The sequence below is a fragment of the Vicugna pacos genome, chromosome 6, assembly GCF_048564905.1.
Source record: "Vicugna pacos chromosome 6, VicPac4, whole genome shotgun sequence".
In the NCBI taxonomy this organism is placed as follows: domain Eukaryota; kingdom Metazoa; phylum Chordata; class Mammalia; order Artiodactyla; family Camelidae; genus Vicugna; species Vicugna pacos.
This window is the reverse complement of record NC_132992.1, coordinates 51,119,966-51,135,235: the sequence shown is the minus strand read 5'-3', so window position 1 is coordinate 51,135,235 and position 15,270 is coordinate 51,119,966. Positions and strand designations below refer to the sequence as shown.

At 34.7% G+C, this 15,270-nt stretch overlaps 1 long non-coding RNA gene across 1 annotated transcript in view; it reads right to left on the bottom strand.

The window, feature by feature from the left end:
* LOC140696915 (uncharacterized) overlaps nucleotides 1–15,270 on the bottom strand; it is a 187,593-nt gene that overhangs the window by 148,714 nt on the left and 23,609 nt on the right. The window contains exon 2 of the long non-coding RNA XR_012073586.1: nucleotides 13,524–13,636. This is a non-coding gene — a long non-coding RNA (uncharacterized lncRNA). The remainder of the gene's footprint in view (nucleotides 1–13,523; nucleotides 13,637–15,270) is intronic.

The following is a 15,270-nucleotide window of genomic DNA, read 5'->3' as shown; positions in this document are numbered from 1 at the left end:
TTTATTCTCCTGTAATGGAATGTCCTTAATAATATGTTTTTTTATTAAGAGGATGTCTCTAAAATGGGACAAGGCAAAGAAATTCTAATTTTTCACAGAAATCAGGCAAAACCTTTTGTACAGATGGAGAGAAATATTTGGAGTTTCTGCTTGTGAGTTCTAATCTTTCAAGAGATGTGGAACATATCCCTATGCCCAATAATTGCCTTATTTTTCTTGATTTTAGAGACAGCCAAAAGTGAAGATAGAAATTAACTAATAGCCGGATGGCAAACTATGGTAGTAGAAGAAAAAAGACTAAGTGGCATTCCACTTGTCATTGTATGGGAGCTTAAATATCACAGAGAAGAAAGGACAAGAAGGAAAATGACAATGGAGGTGAACTCTTAATGCATGTAAATTAATCACAATAATTTTGTATTTTCAAAACTTTGTTTCACAATGTTCATTTTATTTGTGAAATCCTCCATCAGAAAAGCAGGGCTATCATAAAATTACTAACAGCAAAATGAATCCCGCAATGTATTTTTATACAATGTGTGAATTCTCAGAAGTTATCCTAATCAGAGGGATTTAACTTCCTTCTGATTTCCACTGCTATTTACCTACCTCAAACCAAATACAAACATTACACAGTGACTGTGCTAAATAATGTTTTGCTATATGTAGTGAAAAATGCACATAAAATTAGACCTATTACTAGATTCAACTAGTTCTATAGTTCATATAATTTGGTTCTCCTTAAACATAGAGGAATTGCCTGACCAAAGTAGTCTATATGTGAGCGGTATAATCTGGTATGGCAGGAAGATGAGAGGGCACATCAGAATAGGTGTTCATTTAACAAGAGAATCTGACTTATCTGATAACAGCTTTAAAGAAACAAACTGTTTGAAGCATCTATCCCCAGAACTAGAAAAGAATAACTTCCAACTAATCTCTTACGAGATTCAGCTACAGAACGTAATGCCAGGATCCTTGGGGGTTTTGGTTGGTGTTTGTTTTTACTTACAAACACCGTGGTATTTCTTTATTGTATTTGCTCCAGGACAGCCTGTTGCAAAACTGAAAATAGTGCAGTGATGCTCTCGTTCACCGGCATCTTCAGCTTCATTCCACAGGCTGCTGGTTTAGTCTTGATCCCTGGCAGTTTACTTTGGCAGAAAGCTTTTAAGATGGGGTGTCAGCCACACCGCACAATAGGAAAGGCCAACACGGTGGTTTACAGAATTAACAAGAGCAGCTATCTTCCTTGACAGATTGCTCTGTTTAATTATAGCTGTTGGGGGCTGAGTCAGCTGCTTGAACAACAGGGAAAATCAGAGGGTCATTAAGATGGTCTATTAATTTTCTCTCATGAGTAACTGCATATCCATGATCTGCACATGCAGCATGGCAGGATACTTTCCAAATTACTGGCCTTACAACTCCCATGGTATTTTTTAAAAATCCCTGTGGTAGCTTAAGGGATAGGAAAGCTGTGGTGATTCTGGACGCAAATTTATGGTAGTTAAAATTCATCGGGTGGAAAATCTGGGGTTCCAAAATTGATCTGAAAATATTTTTAGAAGAAGAAAGAAAAAGAAATCCAATATATCGCCTTCTCCTGCTAAAACTATTCATTGTTCCCACATGTAACAAATAAACGATATTATATTCAATCCTTGGCCCATCCTTCTTCTTGGAAGAACAGATATCTATTGTAGATATCCAAATAAATATTCTCTGCAGAAAAAGGAAAAAATATTTCTATTTGCTGTCTTTCAGGTGGGACCAAAAAGACGAATAATCAAAGCATCCATTCCACGTCTGGAAAAAGCACTGGAGGTGCAATGGTATTTATTTGGCAGCCATGTAGACTCCCAAAGAATGGCTTGAAAGAGCAACCAGTTTACACAATCTTTAAGAACATCCTCCAGGGCCTTCCCAGCAGCCTCAAAATGCTGTAAATAGTTCCGAGTTCTACGCACCAACATGAGAAGAGACCTGGAACTGGAGCTGACAATTGACAACTAATACACATAGTCCTGAAAGTTCTCAGATCTTCAAACTCCTGGAATATACAATTCTTAGTATCTTAACACCAGCAAGGATCGCTTTTATAAAGATTGCTTTTGCAAACTGGAGCTCTCTCCACAGGTGCTGAGGTTGGATACTTTGCTTTACCAGATTGAAGAACTGAGGAGGGAAGTGTGTATCAATTTAGGGGGACTTTCTAATCTATGTGCCTGCCTATAAATAAGAAAACACAATCTCTATAATTTAGTCCTATGTTCCCAGGAAGGTGATTGCACTTCAAAAATAAGGAAAACCATACCCAATATGATTAAGTCTTCTTCAAGTATAACACATTTCATTAAAACTCATTGAAACTGGGCTGACCATGCATTAAAACAATCTCAAGGAAAGCTTCCACACCTCTCTTTCCAAAATGGGTCTAATTTGCTATTTATATCCCATTCTTAAATGGTGAATTTCTCCTTATTAAAAATATCTCCAAAGTAGATTTTAATTACAGTGCTTCCTTTTCGCTTTTTTTATACATAGTGGAAATTATTTATCTTCATAAACTGGTTAACCCTCCATGAACTGAAAGTAATAAGTAAGCCAAACACTTTAATTCTAAATACCTAAAGAGATATAGATGTTAAACACAGATATTTATACATGTGCTTGTTTACTTGATACAACTCCATGCTGTGAAGTCATTAAAAACTGCAATTTAGAATATTTAAAAATGAAATCTAGGGTTCAATCAAGATTAGAATGAGGATAGAGAAACTCAAATCCCCTAAAGTCTTGCTGCTTTCCCCTTGCAGTAGATTTGCAAGAAACTGGCTCAGCAAACCTGAGTTACTTCAGTAAAAACACAAGCTGGTACAAAAGCCAACCTTCAGAAATTTCCCCTCTCTAGTAAGTCCGCTTTTTCAACTAAGAAGCTCCCAGTCCTCCAGATGTTTCCTTCCCTGATGTTCCTATAAATATGTAGAGTTTTATGTGGATTCATTCCCTATTCTGGAGCCTTCTCCATGGTGTCCAGTTCACTGATGCCTGCGTTAAGTACACCTCCCTGTATATGTAATAGGAAATAATGTGTATTCTGCTCATTTACTGTTTTAAATCTCCTCCAATGAACCTTAATTCACCTACGTAACACGTGGCTCCAGTTACTCCTTTGTGTATGGCACAGAAACACTGAATATACGCTTCTGAAGTGCGCTCCCCCAAATTATTTGATGCAATGAAATATTAAGGACATACATTTTGTACTATATTCTTTGAAATTAGCTTCTTTCTGCCTGGAAATTTTCATTACTTAGAATCTTAACCCATAAAACTCACTTAATTAAGGACAGAGATATTTGTATTGCAGATAATATTTGATTTTATACAAATATATGATACTTAAAACAGGGAAAGTTATTACTGTGGTAGTAAATGAGCTGATCCTTAAATTAATGGGTAAAAACTTTCACAAATGAGTTTCAGAGTAATCCACATCTTAATTGAAGATGAGTTGTTTTTGCCTGAGAAGCTAGTATTCAGTGCAATTTGCACCTCAATGGAACCATTTATTTAAATATATGGTTACAAATAAATATTTTACATAAAAATGTTAAGAAAATACAACTTTTGCCATCTTTGGTAATTGGTCATGATTTACCAAGTATGACTTGAACTTCTTTATACCAAAGACATAATGGATTTAACTAACACTTGTCAAAAATATGACCCCCATTTATTCCTTCAGAATCTATTCTAATTATTGTATGGAATTTGATGCAAATTACAAACTGTATATATGTATACAGTTTAATTATTTAGGAGTTTTTGACTAACCAGTCTTAAATATTTGTGATAAATCAATTATCTTTTTGAAAGAAGTCATTTTCCCTAATCAGCATACAGAGAGATGAGAGGAAGAGATGTGGTCTAGAGTTGTGTTCATTGGGTTGGCAACTGCGCAGAATCTTTAGGAAGAGTAAGTGTTTTATATGTAAGTGGGGAATGATGGTCTATTTATAAAAGGAGCAGGGATAAAATGAGTTCAGTACCTTCAGAAAACAAATATGTAATTTTAAATCCTGGTATGCTGAAGAATGAGGAGTAGTCATGGGGAAAGCAACGCTGGCTATGGCGAGATGATAAACAGTCACCATGTTTATGGACACAGCGTACAGAGACCGTGTCTCAGCTTTGAACCTGCAGCACTGAAGTCAATGCCTAGAAAAGGGTCACCGTTGTTAAATAATATTTTTGAAACATGGACTTTTTAACTAAATAACTATAAAAAAAAGAATGACATGAATAGATTTAATTTTAAAGAATTTCATGCAAAGAGAAATGAAAAGGAGGATCAGGAAATACTGGATGTTAAGAAGACCTAGATCAGAACTGGGCCACAGGCCCTGCCCGAGGTCCCAAATGATGGTATATATTCATTAAAAATAATGCTAACAGATTTCTATTTCCTGACTGAATGGCAGTATTCAGCAGACACCCTGGAAAAGGCCAATATATCTTTGTTTTTAAAGTGTCTGTTTAAAAGCATCAGAAATTTTTGAAGCAATGAGGAATAAGAAGGACTAAAATTCCTGATAAGTGAGAACCACAGATCAGCAGCTAGCTGCTTTTTCTTTGGAAGCAATTTCTAGTTCTCATGAGGGCAAATGGATGAGAGTCTAGGCTTTATCTGGAGAGAAGACCACAGGTGGGAACCAGCAGAATCAGGGGAATGTTTAATGGTCTTGTAGACCTAGAATGGCAAAATTGGTGTGATAAAATGATGGGCTTCAAACACACAATCAGTTTATACCTTAAGACATTTACTCAACTCTAAAGCAACAAAGCATGGAAGGTCAAAGAGCTAACCTCAGACCTCTGAAAATTAGAGCAGAGTTTTCCCGTATAGAGAAGGCAAAGATTTGAGTTTAGTTCCTATAAGGGGGAGGTATCCTGGTTAATACACCAAGATATCAGCTGGATGTCCTGATGTTCTATGCCACAAGCAATGCAGAAATTTAGTGGTAGGGCAGTTCTTACCAAAACTGAACCCCAGTTCTGTCTCAGCTCCCTATCTGATTGAGTTAAACTGATAAGTTTTCCCCCATCAGCCTCACAAAGGAGAGAGGGAATACTCACTAGAAAAAAATAATATCACCAATAAATAATGATATCATGTATTGAAATGTAAACTGCTAGGAATTCCAAAAAAACACTATAATGTGGTGGAAGATCAAGAGAAAAACTAACTGAAATGACACACATGTAAGCTACATATTACAGTCCTCAAACAGGAATTTGAAGAAAATAGAGAAGGCTATGGAGGGAAAAGATAAAAAAAATAAATTTCATCAGACAATTATTTTTTAAACAAAAGAATCAAACACTTTATAGTAAAAAAATAATATTTGATACAAACTCAATAATTGGATTTAAAAATAAATTAGACACAGTACAAGGCAATATTAATGAACTAAAAAAATAGATCAATAGATCACAAGCAAACTGACCCACAGAAAGGACCAAAATGGAAAAAATGTGAAAAGGGTGTAAAGACATGTGTGATGTGGTTAAAAAAAAGTTTATACATATGTTTATTTGGGGTCCCAGAAAGAAAGGAAAGAATGGGATAGAAATAAGATTTGAAGAGATAAAGAACAAAGATTTTTCACAGTGGATGAAATACACTAACCATGGATTAAAAAAAAAATCTCTATATACTCAAGGAATGATAAATGCAAAGAAGATGGCTCAAATAGAAAAAAAAATAGTGTAAGATAAATAGAATACATACTTCAAAAAAGAGGCTAAGACTATGAGAACTGGTTAAAACAAATTAACAAAATAACAACAAAATCCCGTACAGTCAGCTAAAATTTGACAAGGGAGCCACAGATACTCAATAGGGAAAAGATAGTCTTCAATAAATGATGCTAGGAAAACTGGACATTCACATATGAAAGAATGAAATTGGACCACTATCTTGTCCTACTCACAAAATTTAACTTGAAATGGATTAAACACTTAAATATAACACCTGAAAACCAAACAAAAAACAAAAAAAACAAAGAACATAAAACCAGAAAACATTGGTCTTGGCAATACATTTTTAGATTTGACACCAAATGCACAAGCCACAAAAGCAAAAATAAATAAATGGAACTACATCAAATAATAAGCTTCTGCACTTTATAAAAGAAACAATCAACACAGTGAACAGGCAACCCAAGGAAAGGGAGAAAATATTTTTAAACCAAGTAGCTGATAAGAGATAATATTCAAAATGTATAAAGAACTCATAAAACCCAACAGCAAAAAAAAAAAAAAAGAAAGAAAGAAATTAAAAACTGGGCAGAAGACCTGAATAGATAAGTAAAACTAGGAGAAGTGAGGTTAAGTAATTTGACAAATTTCACGTAACTACTGGACAGGGCAAGAAGTTGCATCAGGCAATTTAGTTCCAGAGCACGTGCTTTTAATCACCATTTTAAGCCTACACTTACGCAAAGCTAATGTGCAACAAATTCAAGGATTTTCCTTATAAGAGAGCCATTTATGTCTACCCTAGTTGGTCTTGAGCTAGACACTATTAATAGCCATTCTGGTTGCAAATAACTGAAAGAAATGAAAAGTGATAGTCTTAAAGAGGCCAAGACATGCCATGGAGAGAATCCAGTTACAGAACTAAAGCAAGCAAGCAAGAACATCATCAGAAAGCGGCACTCGGCTTGGGGACATTCAGTGAAGGGTTTCCCTGTCACCATGGGGAGCTAATGCACTGTGGGACAGCTCTAAATTAATAAAACCCTGGATTACCTCAAAGAAGCCAAGTTGTATGCATCATATTCTGTGTCAAGCAGGCAGCAGGTGAAGTAAAACATTTCAGGAAAAAAATCTGGATACAAAATGTTTGAGAAGCATTGATTTTAATAGAACAGTTCTGAAATGAGATCCCACCGAATGAAAAAAAGGAAGATGAGTCTCTCGGACAAGGTTGTCCTTGTCCTATATATCCAGGCCTTCACCATAGGTTCTAGAATACCCTGCACATTGTGGAAATGCCAGGACTGTTTATAAATCTTTTTCTTTTAGAATTTCCATAATAAGCTTTTCAAAGAAATATTGGAGGTTTTTTTTTTTTTTTGCTCTCATCAATCATTTTCTAAACACACAATCTTTTCTAATATAAGACAACATAGGATACTAAACAGGTGGCTATGCTAACAAAAGTTCACAGACACAACTTGACAATACTGAAAGGTCAGTGCATTTCTATACACAAAGTAACTCAAGACAAATTGAGTGGCAAGTTCACTGTAAATGATTGTTACAAACACAAAGGCAAAAAATGGAAAGACTTAAGTTATAAAAATTGCAGCTGAAATCAACTGTTCTCTGCTATACTATTAGGTTAGCTCATCTTTATTAAAATTCTTTCTAAAAGGTTCAGATAGTAATCTTTTTTTTAAATTCTACAAGGTTGAAATTTACATCATGGTATTAAATGAAATTTAGAAAGAAAAAAATTTGGACTTTTCCACCAAATTATTTACTTCACTTTCTCCCATGAGAATGCCTTGTTTTTAATTCTTCTAAACATACGGTCAATAAGGTTATGGTCCTCATCAACTAGTTTCTGAAGATTTATTGTCTTGCCTTTGTGCCACTCACACTGCTCTGTGACCTACAGGGACAGATGCAGTGGCTTTTCCAATTGGAAATAAAACATTTATTTGTTGAATATGTTCACAAAGTTAAAACTTATCTGCTTCATTCCTAAAGAACATAAATTTCCTCTGGATTTATTCTTGGATCTATTTTTAAATAACCACTTTGCGATTTTGTGTTACAAAGGACATTCAAGACGTATTTGCTGATTTATGTTAATCTGTTAATGGTTTTGTTTGGCTTGGGTTTTCTTTAGTCTGATTAGCTAATTTGTAGAAGATTTTATGTTCAACTATTACCAGCCTTAAGAGATATTCATATTGTTTACTACACAATTTTGATACTTTATACTCATCAGATGTTTAATTAAAAAAATAACAGTAGAAAATATTGTCTCATCTATTCCATGGCAATTAAAATCTTCAGGTGGCGAAGGTTTTAACAGGTGAGTTTGTAACTTTGGTCAAGATTAGAAGACTGAACATAAAAGAAGAAAAAAATTTATTCCTGGTGATTGTTGGTCGAGACACTGGTTGGCAAGAGGACTGAAAGATTTACAGCCTAATTTCAACTTATTGCATTGTAGTCTTCATAGTTCTTAGGTACAAGTACTATATTTAGCAAAGCAGATTAACTCAAGGTAACGCACCTCAATGTTCACAGCAGCACTATATACAATAGCCAAGACATGGAAGCAACCTAAATGTCCATCAACAGATGACTAGATAAAGAAGTTGTGATATATTTATACAATGGAATACTACTCAGACATAAAAGAATAAAATAATGCCATTTGCAGCAACATGGATGGACCTGGAGATCATCATTCTAAGTGAAATAAGCCAGAAAGAGAAAGAAAAATACCATATGATATCACGTATATGTGAGATGTTAATTAAAAAAAAAAGAAAGAAAGAAAGAAAGAAGAGGACACTAATGAACTCATCTACAAAAGAAACAGATTCGCAGACATAGTAAACAATGTTATGGTTACTAGGGAAAGGATAAATTTAGGAGTTTGAGATTAGTGAATGTTAACCAGCATGTATAAAACTAGGTAAAAAAACCAAATTTCTTCTGTATAGCACAGGGAACTATATTCAATACCTGTAATAACTTTTAATGAAAAAGAATATGAAAATGAATATATGTATGTATATTCATGACTGGGACATTATGCTGTACATCAAAAATTGACACATTGTAACCGACTATACTTCAATTTAAAACAAGATAACATGGAAGCACTAATTTGTAGACAGCAAGAACCATAGTGTTTCGATGTGAAAGTTGCCTTCAGAGAACACTCTAGCCCACCCCTAATTTTACAGATAAGGAAACAGAAGTACTAAAAGCTAGGTAATTTGCAAAAAGTTACACATCAATTAGGGAAGGATCAAACTCTGGTCTCCTGAATTAGTCGCGACCTGTTTTTACTTCACTGAAGCACAAGAAAGAGGAAATGGGAAAAGCAATAGTTTAACTGAAGGAAGCTAGCTCTTGTGCTTTTTTTTCATTCCAAGGTTTCATGTGCAGACTCAGTGGTCTGTGCTGATCCTGTACACAAAAGAAGGCTTAAGGAGACATCAGGGATTTGGTCAGATATTTTTTTTAAAACCATGAGGGGCTTTTTTTAGTTTAATCAATTTTTCCCCCTTTTTTTAGGAAGAGGAGGTACAACATTCAGCTCAAGGGAAAACTTGTCTTTTATCTTCTACTAGGTAGCACCTGGCCCAGTGTAACTAAATGTTTTATTTTGTTTAGTTTGCATAATCTCTTGTCCATTGCTTGTCTATTTCACTCATGGCCTCTGTGTCCTGCATATTAGTCTGGTTACATTTTGGTCTTAACACATGGTGAATGAATCAATAATACTGTCCCTCATTTTTTATTACTATTCCCTCCCCTTACTTACTTGCTCTTCCATCACGTCCTAGGGCTTCTTAACCCTACTCCAGCCATTGAAAACTTGTCCAGCTCCAAAATTCTCCCTCTCCTTTCTCCTTTAAAACCCCTTTGTCTCATACTGCATTAGCTCAGGAGTTAGGAAATAGCTTATTTAAGTTAGATCACACTTCAGTCTATATTACTATAAAGCTAAAATTTTGACCAACTCATCACTGTTAATTTCCTCTATTTCCTGCCTTTATATATAAAATGGACAATATTGGCAATTGCTTTCACTCCGTTCCCCACAAATATAAATAAATAAATAGTTATTTTCCTGTCAATTCTTAAACCTCTATCCCATCTTGCTTTTCTGAAAAATCACTCCAGTGGAACCCTCCCTCCCCACTGAGGTTCTTTCCCCTTAGTTTAAAATGTCTCGTTTTGGTGAGCATGCACACACACGCTGACAAAGACAGCCTTAACATTCCCCTCAGCTTGATTAAACACTAGACAGGCTTCTTCCTGACTACAGGTCCCTGATCATTATTTTCTTAGAATATGTACTTTGGAAAACTTGCTGAGTTCCAGACTTCTATATTAAACTTTCCACTGGATATTGAATTTTAAAGCTTAACTGATCATCATTCCTCTCCAACTGGTCTTTATATAATAATCAATCACCAAGTACAGGCTGCCAACATCTAGCAACTTGCCCACAACAGACATCACAGGGTCCTTCCTGACGTCTTTTTATCTTTACCTCGTGAACGCAGTCAGACATCTTACCTAGACTAACCCTTTAGTGTCCTCAGCCCCAAACTAGTCCCAAACTGTCTCTAACCTGTTTCTAACAAGATACTGAGTGGCTCTGCAGAGACAACAGAAAAAAAAAAAAAAAAAACACAAGTCACACAGCCAAAGTATGTGCAGAGGAGAAGATTTTGACCTCAAACAACGCCCGGAACCAGTGTTTCTCTAGGCCACAGAACCAAAGAAGCAGGACAATACTGGAATCTGAACTGTGGAACCCTTTCAGATGCAAAGGGCCCATTGTCATGGAAGATGGGTGTTGAAGCCCCCTTTATCTTACCTTACAATATAAATGGCCAAGTTCCAAAGCCCTCCAGGGGAAACTTGCCCCACAGTGCTTCCACATACCAGTGCATCTTCCTCTAATTCACAGAAGTTTGACCGAACCCAAGAGCAAACCCAGATCAAGGAGAAACTTTGGAGCCCTGCCTTTTGTCTCCTTGCCGGGTGAGCTCACAATAAAGCTTTTCCTTTTCTCAAAAGCCAGTGCCATAGTATTGGCCTCTATGCACATTAGGCAGCAAGTCCTTCTCCAAGTAACAATGACATACTATAGGTGTGGTTTAGCAAGGGCAGTGAGGCCAGAAAAAAATAGGAACAAATTTAACTATACTGTCCCTTTCATGATGCCCTTATCTTTGAATGTATTGTATTCTTACAGGTTGCTATCATTTAAATAATCAAGATGTAATTAGCTTGTTGGTTTATAAAGTATGGCCCAGTAGACCAACATCGTTGCCATCACCAGGGAGATTATTAGAGAAGGCACGTTTCAAGCCTTTCTCCCAAACTACTAAGACAGAATCTGTATTTTAAATGATTCTTGAAGTGATTTATATTCACACAAATTTGCCAAACTCTGTCCTACAGAATTTTGCAGTCTTCATATATTTTCAACTAAAGCAAAAAACAATCACCCCAGTCTTCTTATAAATAAAATACTTAGCATTTTGAATTTAACTGTCATTTTCTACAACAGAGATTCAAAGTGTCAAAGAAATATAAAGGCTCTAAACTTTTGGTAACCTATTTGGTTCTCATTATAAACACTGTTCTTACCACTTATGCACAGTTATCAAGACCTGGACAAGAAAAGGATCCAGAGGTTAATCATTTCTATGATGACATAAACAATTCTATTCCTGGTGAGGTTAATAGTTTTCCTGTTAAACAAATTTTATAATTTGTGAATTTGGAAGACAATTAAACAATGACCCCTGGTCAGCCATTTATTGTTATTTCAAGCATTTGGTCCTGCCAGTGACAAGTAGATAAAGAGCAGTGCCTTTGACTAGACTTCAGGTGTCCTTGGGGACAGTTCTGGACAGTAACGTTCAATCCAGTAATTAGCTCCACAGAGAGGATGAGACTCCTGTTACAGTATTATCAAAGGAATTCTCCAGAAGAGGGAAACAGCATTCCTACTCCTTTATAATTATCAAAATGTTATTGTGCACTTAAGATTTATCAGGGACCCTTCTAGGCACTAAGGATAAAATAGTGAATAAAATAAAGCTGTTTATTTATACACAGTCTCCTTACCATTTTAGATTGAGAATTACAGCTATGTTTCTTTGTATGTGGAAACTATTTATGTCTTTGGTGTTAAGTCATCTTTAACTCAGAGTTTGGTTTCATTTCACATACTGTATGTCTACTGGTAATTTGAAAGATGTTTCCACTGGATATGGAAATCTGAGTTGACAGTTTTACTATTCCAGTAATTCTCTACTGTTTTGCTTTTATCAAATTCATTGATAACTTATGTTTAAAATATCCCTCCTTCTACCTTCTTTGGTATTGGTTTGCTTTTTTTAATTTTTTCAGATTCTTAAGGTGGAATCTTAGATCACTGATTTGAGAAATTTCTTGTTTTCTATTATAAGCCTTAAATGTACAAATTTCCCTATAACTGATTAAGCAGTCTAACACAACTTTTAAAATAATGCATTTAAAAGCATACAATGCAACATGAAACAAACAAAAAACTCAATTAAAAAGAGGCAGAAGAACTGAATAGATATTTTCCAAAGAGGAAATGCAGATACTAACAAATACATGAAAAAATGCTCAAACCTGCTAATCATCAGGGAAATGCAAATCAAAACCACAATGAGATATCACCTCACACAATTGTCAGAATGTCAATTATCAAAAAGGACACAATAACAAATGTTGGTGAGGATGTGGAGAAAGGAAACCCTTGTTCACTGTTGGTGGGAATGTAAATTGGTGCAGCCACTATGGAAAATAGTATGGAGGTTTCTCACAAAACTAAAAACAGAACTATCATATGACCCAGCAATTCTACTTTTGGGTATATACCTGAAAAAAACAAAAACACTTATTTGAAAAGATACATGTACCCCAATGCTCATAGCCGGATTATTTACAATTGTCAAGATATAAAAGCAACCTGTGTCCATTAACAGATGAATGAATATATGAGATGTAGTGTATGTGTGTGTGTGTGTGTGTGTGTGCACAATGGACTACTATTCAGTCATAAAAACGAATAAAATTTTGCCATTTGTGGCAACATGGATGGACTTGGAGGGTATTAGGCTAAGTGAAATAAGTCAGACAGAGAAAACAAATACTGTACGATATTACTTACATGTGGAATCTAAAATATACAATAAACTAGTAAATATAACAAAGAAGAAGCAGACTCACTGATACAGAGAACAAACTGGTGGTCGACAGTGGGGATGGGAGGGAGCAACATAGGGGTGAGGGAGTGGGACATATAAAATATTGGGTGTAAGAGACTACAAGGATGTACTGTACAACATGGGGAATATTGCCAGTATTCTGTAATAACTATAGACAGAGCAGAACCTTTAAAAATTGTATTAAAAATCTTGGTTCCTAAAAATAAATAAATAAATAAATAAATGAATAAATAAATAAATAAATAAATATTCTCTGAAATATGCTCATTCTCTAAGGGATTAGAAGTGTTTGTGTAAAATTTTTAAAATTTGGGATTTTCCAGATATCTTCCTTTTTTTGTTGTTTTTTTTGTTTTTTCGGTATGGCATTCAATGATTCACTGTCTCTCCCCATTTGTTCTGTCACATATGAGCCAAGTTGCTTCATCCTACCTCTCATTAGACATACCTGTCTTTTCTAGATTTCAGGCTACTTACCTGATACATCTCTTTAGCCCTCTGATGGTGTCTAGAAGAATTAGAACTTTGTAGATTATCCAGCATTTTGATTGTAGTAAAAGTGTAGTGAAACTCTTTCTGGCATTTATATCCTAGGCAGAAATGAAAATCTCTTAAAATTATTTTTTTAATTGAAATACACATAATATAAAATTTACCATCTTAACCATTTTTGCCTTTTCAATTATTTTGAACCTGGCTCTAATCATAGTGTGGATCCAGTGCTTATCACTTTTTTCCTTTAAATTTATATAAGAGAATGTATTAAACATGAAATTATAACATTTCTCAAAATTATCATTTTGATTTCCTACAAATTGTTATAAACAGATATACTACTGCGTCTTTAATGGTTTTTTTTCTATTTTTAAACTTAAAAGCTATTCATAACGTATCTTATATTTTTAAATGGAATCACAATAGGCATCTTTTATATAATGTTCTGAGTTAGGGCCAGAGGAGCATGATAAAATTGAGTGATAATACCTAGGGTTAAAATAGTACGTGCCAGTTTTTAATGAAAACTTATGCACTTTTATATTACAAAAAGTTGTGGATTTTTTGAGAAATACAGTGTTTGTATATATATTTGATTCACTGTATGTGGTATTTGAATAATTAATTTCAACATTCAAATTTGATAACTTGAATAATCAATAGGATCCCTCTAAAAGGCCAATTTGTGCTTAAATAATGCAAAATATACATCCCCTATTTAAGAATTTTTATACTCCTTTAGTAATCTTAAGGTGTTGGTGTCAAAAACACAGTACACGTATACTGTCACTATTTTAGATATTCACGGTAGATAACTGAGTGCGGATAAAGTAAATTGAATTAATCTATGTATGGAACCCCAGAATCAGTTAATTCATAAAGAAGTTGGCTCAGCACTTTTTGGTTCATGGTAGGACTGCAAACCTGTATATTTGAACACTTCCTCTGAAGGACCATTTTTCCTGACTTCAGGAGAGAATGAAATAACTCGAAAATAATAAAGAGAACATACAATTAATTGCTGAGGCAAACAGTTTTGTCTACATATATTATAGGATTCCAACTAGGGCTGGAATTATTAACAATGAATCCTATGATGCATTTATCTATAGACTTCAAATTGATCATTTCATTTAGTCCTCAAAACAACCTTAGAATTTATATGCTACTGTTATCCTCATCTTACATAAAAGAAAGCTGAAGCACAAAGATACTATATTATTTACGCAAGGTCACAGAATTAATAAGGGGCAGAGCCAAACTGAAATTGGGATATAATCCAAAGCCCAAGCTTTTAACTGTTTGCTTAATGGAGAAAATGGAACTTTAATTCTTGATTCCAATATATTTTAGATTGAAAAATAGAATTTCTGTGTATGTATTCACATGTTTTTTAAATGTTGTATCTTATTTCTCAAGGACATTTAATACCAGGAGAGGATGTATTTGGAGCTCAACACTAAAGAAATTATTAGTTCTATTTCCTAAATCCACCTGTAACAATTTCACAGGTAACAGAAAGATTTACAAGATTTCTCAGGGTGTCCTAGTGATAGGCTTTAATCTAGGCAGAGAATACAGTGCAGCAGGAGAGAAAAAGCATCTGGAACTCAACAGGCTTCCACGCCCAGTGCCACAGGATGCTCTCTGTTTCAAAGGACGCACTTCGTCTCTGGAGAACGAACCATGAAAATATGTGTAAGAAATCTTGGTATTAGGAGAGCTTGAT